The 9769-nt window shown below is 30.1% G+C and overlaps 1 pseudogene; it reads left to right on the top strand.

Annotated features, from left to right (window-relative positions):
* LOC106467330 overlaps positions 1–7889 on the top strand; it is an 88527-nt pseudogene extending 80638 nt beyond the window's left edge.
* The last annotated feature ends 1880 nt before the right edge of the window (positions 7890–9769 follow it).

The raw sequence follows: 9769 nt of genomic DNA, 5'->3' as shown, positions 1-9769 counted from the left end.
TGAATACTCTGTTATCAAGTCCCATAACCAGTTATTTAAATACTCTATTATCAAGTCCCATAACCAGTTATTTAAATACTCTATTATCAAGTCCCATAACCAGTTATTTAAATACTCTATTATCAAGTCCCATAACCAGTTATTTAAATGCTCTGTTATCAAGTCCCATAACCAGTTATTTAAATACTCTGTTATCAAGTCCCATAACCAGTTATTTAAATACTCTATTATCAAGTCCCATAACCAGTTATTTCAATGCTCTGTTATTGAGTTTTGTAACCATTTATTTGAATGCTTTATTATTGAGTGTACTGCTTACAGGGCTTTAATAAAATGAGAGAGTTCATCGTGACCCAACATCCTACGTATGATACAGTGATTGACTTTTGGCAAATGGTGTGGGATCATAACACTCAGACGATAGTCCTGCTGTCATACATTGATGAAAAGGTTAGTTAAACTGTGGTGGACACTGGCTAAAAACCTGTATTTCTGTTATACTTGTGTATCTAAGAAAACAACAGCTACTGTACTGTGAGATGATCTTTTGGATGTACATTCATATTTTAAAGTAGTGAAAATAATTAGAATTTCAGCATTATCTTGAGAAACTAGAAATTGTGTTGATAGAACGAATGAATTTATCCAAGTTAAAAAGATATATATAAACGGTAAAGTAATGCAGGAAGTGTAAAGCAACATATATTCATTAAAACATCACTTATACTTCTTTTTTGGAAGAATCTTTTAAACTAAAAATGTTTGAGAACTTTTAACAGAAGATCAGACTGTATCATGCTAGGTTATGTTAGTTCTCTATATTTTAAATACATTTTGATACATCACCCGATACCCGTAATAGTGATGCATAATATTTTAAAATAGATACATACAATAAGTCGTGTATACACATAGCAACAGAAAAACGTAGTTAAATTATGAAGGATTACTGCTCAACAGTTTTTGAGAGTAATCTCATTTTAAAATCCAGTTTTGAAATTAACACAATAAATGATAGTCTGTTTTTGTTTTGAAAAAGGTGTGTTTACTTAGCAAAAATCTAAAATTTTATTTCTCATTTCTAACTTGTGGTCAGGGCTGTACGAAGGTTAGTGTGAGCAGTGTGCCTGCACAGATCGCTGACCTGAGTTTGAATCTTTGAAAGCAAGGATAGATTAGATTTACTGTTATAGTGAAATGTATGCTTCGCTTGTTATTAAAATTAAATTTGTAAAAGCAAAAATTAAAAATGTTTTTACTGGATAATCTTTGAAGTTTGGTCTTTGGAATATGATTGAACTATATCATTTTATTTTGTTACTTCCAACAGTGTTTAACTAACTGATGTTACTCATCATTTGAAGTAACAACTGATGTTACTCATCAGTTGAAGTAACAACTGATGTTACTCATTATAATTCTAGAACTTCCTTTTAAAACAAACAGAGTTTACTGATGAATGGCATTTACCTCTAGAAAAATTTAAAGACAACCTCTTTTTAAAACTGTTGAACAGTATATCTGATCAGCCATTAAAAATGAATTTGTTTTAGAGATAGCATGTTTTTAAAACTGTTAAACAGTATATCTGATGAGCCATTAAAATGAATTTGTTTTAGAGATATCACTGTTTATCTGTAAGGATTAGTTTATTTTATCATGCCAAAGTGCTGACAGAGAAGCATTGCTATATATGGAGTGATCAAGAACTGATTTCATCAAAAGTACACAGATATACAGATTCATTCATAGTAAAAACAAGAACTATGCTTCAACATTAAAGAGCACTAGAAGTATGAATTGCTTGCTTCAATAAATAATGTTTCACATATCTGTATCTGTCAAGTCGGTAAAGTCTGTTTAACTTTTCTCATGATTAATAAAATCTCTTTATTTGGAATGAAACGCTGAACGTAAAGAAGTTATTTTTTATTAAATTTATTTATCAGTTAGATACCTTGGTTTAGGAAGCTCACACTTATATGTTGATGATAGTTTTTAAAAATGTCAGAAATAATCTCATCCTAAAGTTTCAATATACTTAGGAGTATCCGAGCTTCTGGCCTGAAAAAGGTCAAGAATCAGTGTACAGTACATTTAGAGTCAAACAAGCAGAAGAGTCGTATCAAGGTAGTTTCATCACTCGAGACTTCATCCTCCAAGCTCTTCAGGATGAGTATGAAGTCATGTGTCGAGTTATTCAGTGCTCTGGGTGGCCCGAGATTTGTTCTCCTCTCAGCTGTGTGTTTGGCCTTGTGCATCTAGTCCAGGAATGGCATCTTGAGTACCAGAATGGACCAATGATTGTAATTGACAGGTAAATATGAGTACAGGAGTTGTCAGATTGATTCACCAATAATCAGTGAGATTAAAATCATATGTTCCATGTTTATATTGGCAAATAAAGTTAAAAAAAAAACACCGCTTGCATATTATAATAATACAACTTTTGGATCAGATTAATCGTGTACTACAGCTTGAATGATGAAATTAGCTTAATACTACTTTAAAAAATGTTTTTAGATATGGTGGGACTGAAGCTGCAACCTTCTGCTGTCTTACAACCCTTTTCAAACAGTTACAGTATGAAGACAGAGCAGATGTGTACATGCATGCTAAACTGTACCATATGCGAAGACCAGGAATTTGGAAGACTCAGGTTAAGTTGTTCTCTTGAAATAAATATATATTACTATGGAAGAATAAGAGGCTGTAATATTTCAGATTGATAAATAGTATTTCTTATACACAGTATTTTAAATGATTGTGAGAGTGTATGGTTAACAAATTGTATTAATATATTTACTACTAGTATTAAATAGTAATGAAAACCTATGATATTTTAGGATGATTACTTCTTTCTGTATCGAGCACTGGAGAGTTTAGTTGACAACAGAGTCCTAGATGAGGCAGACCCTTCATTCAACAGTTTCCAGGTGGAAACCAATGGTCACGTCAGAAGTAACGGAGATGCTTTCAGAGTTAATGTTGCTTCTGTTTCACTGTGAATTATAAAAAAAACACACACACACTCGTTGTTTTATCTGTGTATGGAACACCAGTTTTTGTACAGTTGGCTTATTTAATTCAAAGCTGTGTGTAATGTTCAAATCTCTTATAAAATCTCATCCAATAAATTTGTGACTTACTAAACTTTAAGATAGTATAGAAAATAGATCAAGATTTCACATAATTATCGTCTGTGTAAAGAAAATGCTCAGTTACACTTAAATTAAATTAGTGACATTAAAAAAAAAGTAATGTATAATGTTGAGACAGATATGAGATTAGATTTGCTCAAAAGCTGTTGAAACTGTTAATAATGTACCTGTTGTAATATTATTAGGGGAAAATATCTGTTCAATACTATTAATAAAAGCTAAATTGATTTTAATTTGATACAGTCAGCTAGAGAGTTATTTTTAATTTAACGTTAACTTTTCTGGGCTTGTATAACTTTGAAAATAATGCATATGGTTATGAACAAATCTGTTTCTGGTTTTCAGTTAGTACCATCCATTTTTCATTTAATAACCTATACATGCTTCACAGTAGATAAGCAGTTTATTTTCCCACCAGTGTAAATTGTAGGGTTTTCTAGACCAGATATCTTGAACATCATAGAAAGATGTGTGACTGATGTCTGTGTTCCATTAGAACGAAGTTATGACATAGATTGGTAGGAATACATTATTTTAAGGTATGAATTTAAAAGAGCTTCCAGATTAGATACTTGTGCAGAGGAAGATTAGAAATTATAGGTGTTATATTATTCTAGTCGTAGTAATTCTGTAAGATGTTTAGTAGCTATAGAAGACCAGTTCTTCTATGTCATTTGTATAAAGTTCACTTAGAAATGCTGTCAGTAGTGTAGCATATTCCAACACACTTTCAGTCTACTCAATAAGAAATGCTTTTTTTCTTTTTATTGAACAAAGTTGAAAAACAAGAATGACCAAAAAAATCTTTATATATTTAATTATAGCTTCCAGACACTTTATTGATCGTTGATCTCAGGAATGAAACTATAAGTGACAAGTATTTCCTTTAAAGTTAGAAGAATTATAGATAGAAGTGTCTCAAAACTGGCAACATCAATGACAAATAAAGTGCAGGAAGTCATTATTAATTATGTAAATATAATTTGAAAAAATATGATAATTTAAATCACTTTTTCTTCACAAAATATTATCTGATTTATATATATGAAACCAATTGTTGAAACATTGCTTTTTAATTATATTTGAGATTTATATTGACACAGATTCAACAGCATTATCAAATTAAATTTTATTAATTTAACAAACTTAAATTTAAGGACATCTTAATTATATAAAAAAGTCTAGTGTGGATGAAAAATATTAATTAGTATAATAAAGTACTTAGTATTCATTACTTGTCTGTAAAATAGTAGTAGTTTTGTAGTGATTTTCATGTACTTAATCTGATTACAGCCTTGTAAAAGTAACACCAAACATAGTAGAACTATTCACTGATATTCTTAATGAAATGTTCATGTAAAATTTTGGCAGCTCAACTACCTTTGAGATTCCATTGTATAGGAACAAAGAATTGACTGATACCTCAAAACACAAATTTCTTAGTTAATTATAGAACCTGTGCTATGATGAAAAGTTAAACAATTCACAAGAAATGTTGCAGTGACGCAACAGTGAAGAAATATATAGCTATATATTTAAAGGACGTTTTAAATAACTGCTCTTTATCGGGATGATGAGTTAAAAACAAAAGTTATTTATTTAAAGGGCAATTCGATTGACTGCTCTTCATTAAAGAGCAGTTACTCGAAACGTTCTTTGAATAGATTTATTTTTCCTTTTAATTCACTGTTGTGCTATTACACCCTTTCACGTGAAGTATTAAAATAAGTTCTTAGCATTCCTAAAAGTTTCTACTCAACTTTTTACATAATATGTGTTTCACTTTAATGAAATTTTTCGAGTTGATGTACATGCTAACATGTTGTGTTGCTGTTGTGCTGTTAAATTGTTATCTAAAAAGAATATATATATATTTTAGCTGTTCATGTAGTTTACCTTTTAAGATAAAGTTGAATTGTTGATAATCTTAATGCTAAAATCTTTATTATAAAGTTTTAAGTAGTGTTATTGAAATTTGAGAATTGACTTTTTGTGTTAAAGAGAGGCATTGTTTTTAATTTCTTGTGTATTTATATAACTATCATAGCATTTTTTGTCTACTGTTTGTATATTTCATATGTAAACATATATCAATTTGTTGATTTTCTGAGATTAATATTATGTAGAATCAAGATTTGAGAGAAATATTTTGATTCTTACGAAGACACCTGCTAAACTTTTGTCACATGTATAACTTTTCAGATGGATTTTATTACTAAGTGTGGCACATTTATCCAAACAGCTGATATTTTTGAGACATTGTTCTATGGGGTACTAGAATACAATAGAAGGGTGTCAAAAATATAGAAATAAATGGGTCAGTTATTCATGATAACTTAATTTGTTTGATAATTTACTCTTTGAAGCCTTAAATATATTTTGAGTCTCTTTTCATTTTTGTTTCACTTAAATATTTTTTTACCAAAAAAAAAAAATCAAATTTCTAGAGATATTTCCTAAAATTATTTTCAAAATGGAAAAAAAAAAAAGATTAATTAATATTTATAAGAAACATTCGTTAGGATAGAAATATTTACAAATGACATGAATTTTTAATTGCTCACATAATACTTAACACAGATATTACGATAAATGAAGCAAAATGATTCAGCAAAAGTGTCTTATGTAGATTTATTATGTGGTTCAGGAAAATGATAACTGAATGAAGGGTAATTAAAATATTACACCCTCAATTCTTTAAGGATAATAATATTGTAAGTTGAAACTTGCAAGTATTACTATTTATCGTGAAAATATTACACTAGCCAGAACAAAATATCCAACTGTGAGAAAATAAATAATTTTGTTTCTCCCAATAAATCAACAGATGAATATGTATCCTTCAGTCAGCAAGGGAACTAATGAAACGTCACAGAAATAGTGTTTATCATTGTAATGGTTGTTAACGTCATACTGAACTAACTATTCATGTTTAGAGTTGTTTTAAATTTTCTTGAAACCTTAAGAAGACCCACTATATATTTTAATCAGCTATCCTGAAGTAAGATCAAAAAGCTAAATTTTCCCATTGTAATTTCCTGTATTGCTAATGTATGTTCCTTCTGTTTTTAATCATTGTTTTAACACAAAAATAATTTTAATTACATTAAACATGAATGTGTATGTATATTTGGAAAACGGGCAAAAAAGTGGAGATGAATTTTTTTGTCATGCTGCATGTTTTAACATGATATTTATATCTGATTGATATCTTGAATGATTTAATTAAATTAACTAATTTATTAACTATACATTTAAACAAGTAAAGATTTTAAAAAAGATGCTGTTGTAAACTGGTAAAAATATATCTGTTGTTAAGGAAAGTTATTTCTGTTGTTCAAACGACTGAATACAAGAATCTGATAGATATATATTGTTGTGAAGCTTGATGAGTTGATCTTGGGGAAAACTTTATACACATCTAAATTATTTTAAATATGATTTTCAACAATGTTGTATATGCCTGTAGTGACCGTGATGTCATCGTGACACGCCACATGACTACGTACATTGTCTTCCTCATGGTCAAATTGGTTTACAGACTGACTTTCACCACATTTGGTAGGTCAGCATTAAGTTTACAGTAAAATTTGGGGTTTGATTCTCTGTGGTGGACAGACTGTAGCTGTACTCTAAGAAAACAACAATGACATCACGACATTGTGTTCATTGGTTTCGTGAATGCAGTCATCTGAACAGTGAACGTGTATTTTGTTTCAAGCGAAGTGGACTGATTGTCTGTTATGTGATGTAACTTTATTAATGCTCTCCAGTCACTGTTAGATTATTAGTTAGTTTTTTGTCTATAAAAACCTAAACTGTAAAAATCTTAGCTACCTGCCAAAGGGTTAAAGAGATTATATCATTTTTGGTTTTAATCGAATAAAATGAAGATTGTGTATTTAATTATTTAAAATAATTTAAAGATGTTGTGTGAAGTTCCATAAAAGTGTATCTCTGTAATGAGTTATTATGACGTAACCAGTTCAAGCATAAATAAGTAGCTATAATTTCCATTTTTTCAACATTTTGAACATAGGAGTATTAGATCAATATTTTCAGATCATTAGCTTATATATATATATGAAATTAATCAGTAGCTTATTAGTGAAATAGTTATGAAGTTCACTACCACATTGAATGCACTTGTACTGTCTATCAGAAGTTCTTTAATCATTAGAATAAATTACATTTTACAAATAGCTAACAAAACTCACAAACACTTACAGCACCCTATAATTTCTCAGCCTATACATCTGACCTCTATCTACTGGGTGACTCAAAAATTAGTTGCTTCATTTCTAAATCTCCTTTTTATGAATAAATGTGATTTGAAACACACTGGTCTTTTGACACTTGGTAAGCCGTACTTGCATGATGTTCTCAAACATTGTTATGAAACAGGTGGAAATTAAAGATAATTAGTACACTGCTCTGTGGCAACTAACATTTGCACCATCCTGTATGTTGTGGTTAAAATTTATATAAATCTTTCATTGATCTATGATAACTTTCTTTATGGGCTATATATTACTTCATTTAATACTTTGTTCATCATTGATTAGTTGTACCAGTTTTGATTAGCAAAGTAAGCCCCTATGTATTAGGTAAAGTATTTATCTACAGTATTTCTGGTGTTTTTCTTTTATGTTTCTAGTATTTGTTAACACTTCTATTTTTGAAGATGTTCCTATGGGCTGTACCATAATAAAGTGGTTAAAAATAACAGTGGGATGTCATTTACTGTTAATACTAGATTGAAGAATGTTAAATTGAAGGTAAGCATAAAATATGCAAATTTACACACTTATATGTTCATGTCCTAGGTGTTTGATTATTATGCCTTACATGTGAATTTTTGACACAAAATATTTCGTTATTAATAAACATCCTGAACACTTCAATCTCTTCAGTCATCCAACTCTTGAAAACCAATATTCCTTCAGCTACCAATATTCCTACATCATTCACTAACATCCTGAACACCCACATTCCTTCAGTTATTCATCATCATCCTCAACACCAATATTCCCTCAATCCTACTCCTGAAAGTCTATATTCCTTCAGTTTTTACTCCTGAACACCAATACTCCTTCCATGGTGGGCATCTGCAGGAAGGTGCATTTGCCCCCCTCTTACATTTCACAAAAAATTGCAGGTATTATGATGCAAACTTAACATTGTAGTTAAAGTAAATATTTTTAGTAATTTTTATTAAACTGTAAATTTTTGTTTGTGTTTAAGCACACATAACACATATTCTTTTAGTCTCTTGACTTACACTGTAATATTTCTGTACAAGGAGGGATTGAAACACTGGGTAACCAGACAATTGCTCGGTGGGCCGTTGGATTTGACGCATTTTTCGAAACTATTTTTAAATTTTAATTGTTTAACCAGCATGCAGCATGTAATACTGCCTGGTCTGATCCTTTAATGTCAATCCGCCCCAGTTTCTGTGGGCGTCCATGACTCCGTCATTCATTCATTGACATCCTGAACACCCACATCCCTTCAGTTATTCATCAGTATCTGTAACATCTATATTCCTTCAGTCCTACTCCTGAACACCAATACTCCTTCAGCTTTTCATCAGCACCTCTAACACCTATTTTTCTTCCAAATAGATTTTATGCATACACTTATAGATATGGTATTCTGTAACTATGCATGGACAAACACACAATGCTAATATGATATATTTTACAACGATGGTTGGTTTGATTTTTTTTTGACAAACTATGCTATAATTGAATTATTTTCTAAATGACAATTCAAAGATGATCATGTTACGTGTTCATTAACTATATTCAAAGAAAGCTATGTTTTTTGGTGACTTAAACTAGCAAAAGATGGAGCTGTAGAGCAGAGTAGAAGCATTGTTCTCATACTATCAGTAAAACACAAAACCTGTTTCTATGCGCAGTATTACAATGAGTTTGATAAATCACGTGAAAAATGGATGTAGTTTATGTTGAAATGTATGCAATAGAACAAACAAACTGTATTCAACAAATACCATTTGTATCAATTGTAAAAAAACTTTAATTATGTTAGATACATCTAGTAAGAGTAAGCAGGAAATAAGTTTCACTTTACATTAAATTCTTAACTTTTAATTATCTAAATTTTAATTCCATGAAACATTAACATGTCTCTGTTGCAAATTCCAAGTTAACCCCAAATTCTTGAAATTCAAGAAGCTTTATAGTATAAAAGCTGAGGTACCCGTGTGTTGTCCGAGTTATGAACATAAAAAATGTGGGGGTGAATGCTATGATAAATAACACAAAAATCCTAACTTTAACACAATTTATTTAAAACATATTATTACAGTATTCATTATTAGCTCACCTAAAATTTTGTCTAAGCAGTAATGTAACTAATTCTTTTTTATTTTATTTCTTGTTTCAAAGCTTCTTAGAAAAATGCCCTCCAGTGGTATGTCTGCGGACTTGCAACGCTAGAAACCGGGCTTCGATATCCGTGGTGGGCAGAGCACAGATAACCCATTGTGTAGCTTCTTACCTAGTTTCAAACACATCTTTGAAGGAAATGACATTGTATTTTCAGATTTGTTTTAAAGGTTTAAAACCATCTATTTAAAG

This window comes from Limulus polyphemus, unplaced genomic scaffold (genome assembly GCF_000517525.1).
Source record: "Limulus polyphemus unplaced genomic scaffold, Limulus_polyphemus-2.1.2 Scaffold2570, whole genome shotgun sequence".
NCBI classification, from domain to species: Eukaryota; Metazoa; Arthropoda; class Merostomata; order Xiphosura; family Limulidae; genus Limulus; species Limulus polyphemus.
Note: the sequence above shows the minus strand (reverse complement) of the source record. Positions and strands in the feature narration are given on the sequence as shown.